We start from the raw sequence: 2,026 nt of genomic DNA on the forward strand, positions 1-2,026 counted from the left end.
CAATATGCCATACAGGACAGCTCAAATGCAAACATTTAAAACTTACCTAAACATGCACACTTTACCATATTTCAACCATAAACATCTAGTTCTAATACCATCTCAAAGCATACCATATCTTGGCCATATTGAAACCAATTCAAACATACCATTTTGGCCGTTCAGAAAAGCATTATAATATAGCCACATTAACACATATTAATAAGGCACCAAAAGTACTAAAAGTGTATCAACCAAAACAACTTATACATGCCAAAATCATCAACCAACATTCAACTAAATAACAATACAAGTCCACCTATACATGCCATTATAACCTTGGCAAAACATAAAAAAAAACTACTGATATTTATGCTGGATAGTGTGATAGATCTCCGACGAGCTTCTAATTATTTATAAAGCATAGAAAAGAAATGTAATAGTCTGATTTTGACCCTAGCTAGAATAGTGATTTTGGGACCATAAATCTGAGTCCAAAAAATATTTTAATATTATTTACTATGTCTGTGATATGTAAATTTACATCTGTGAAAATTTCTGTGATTTAATTTGTCTGCTTCTGTGCTTAATTATGAAAAAGGATTAAATCGCGTAAAGTATAAAAGTTGAGTGCTAGATGCTAAAACACCTATTTGGCTTGGCTTTTAAAATAAAAGTCCTTGCATGTCAAATGTACCAATTGTTTTAATGGTGGACAAATATGGACATTAGTGGTTGAAAATTTATGTTATTTAGTCAAGGGAAAAATGGGAAAAAGTGAATAATATGTAAATAAAATAAAATAAACATAAAATGGCCATGCATTTTCACCTGTTCAACCGAAAATTAGAGATAGAAGAAGCCATTGAAGCATTTTGATGTTAGGCTAGTGAATAGTTAAATAGGTGAGCTTATTTTGCTCAGTTATTGATGATTTTTACGTTTTTGTGATCGTTGCTTTGTATTCTTCAAAACCCATGTTTGAATTTCTATTTTTGTTAAAGATTTCATGAAATGCCATTGTTGATATAACGAGTTTTGTGATGTTTTTGGATGAATTATAAAGGCTTGGTAGATGATTTATAAGTTTTGTCTTTGAATTTTGATGAAATTGAACTCTTTAGGCTTAATTGTGAAAATAATGTTTTGGGAACTAAATTAATTGGACATGTTGTATGGGCTTATATAGAAGCCATGAAAATTCGGCTAGCCCTTGTTGCAAAGAAATTTTGCATATTTGTGATTTTATGAAAAATGGACTAAATTGTTAAAGTGTGAAAAATGTAAGGGCTAAAATGCAAAGTGCCCTAAATATGTGTATATGGATTAAATTGAATGAAATGAATTATTGAATGGTTGAATTTGTATTGTATTAGATCAAGAACAAAGAAAATTAGACTTAGATCGAGGAAAGTCTAAAATAGTCGAATAGTCGACTCGTTTTGTACGAAATCTGTCCGAGGTAAGTTAAATTACAATTACGTGTTAATTAAAATAAAATTTTCACATATAAAATGTAATCTGTATTGGATGTCCTTGAGTACCTGATGTATATCTTTGGAGTAAAGTATGATAATATGTTAATATCTCAAAACTCTAAATGTTCCTAAGCAAAGTTGACATCTGTCTGTGACATTGTGTAAGACCTTGTCTGGGACACAGGCCTCGATTGAGATTTGCGTATAAGACCATGCCTGGGACATCGACATCATATTTAATTTCGTGTAAGACCCTGTTTGGGACAGAGGCATCGATATTGAGTTACATGTAATACCACGTCCGGGACGTCGGTATTGTACTTGTTTATGAGCATCTGTATCGTTTTTGACCTGTCTGATCATAGCGTACGAAAGCTAAGATTGAGTATATGAAATGTATAACCTACGTAGGTACGTTTGTATCGTACTAAATTTCTAAATATGAAAAACTTTGTCTCTGTGAAATATGTATAGAATTAGAAATGAAGCATGGCATATATGCAAACAAAGGTGCATGGTTAAGTATGAAATATTCTATGAAATGGTTATGAATCTTTATGGTTGAATTG

The sequence above is a fragment of the Gossypium hirsutum genome, chromosome A10 (assembly GCF_007990345.1).
Source record: "Gossypium hirsutum isolate 1008001.06 chromosome A10, Gossypium_hirsutum_v2.1, whole genome shotgun sequence".
NCBI lineage: Eukaryota > Viridiplantae > Streptophyta > Magnoliopsida > Malvales > Malvaceae > Gossypium > Gossypium hirsutum.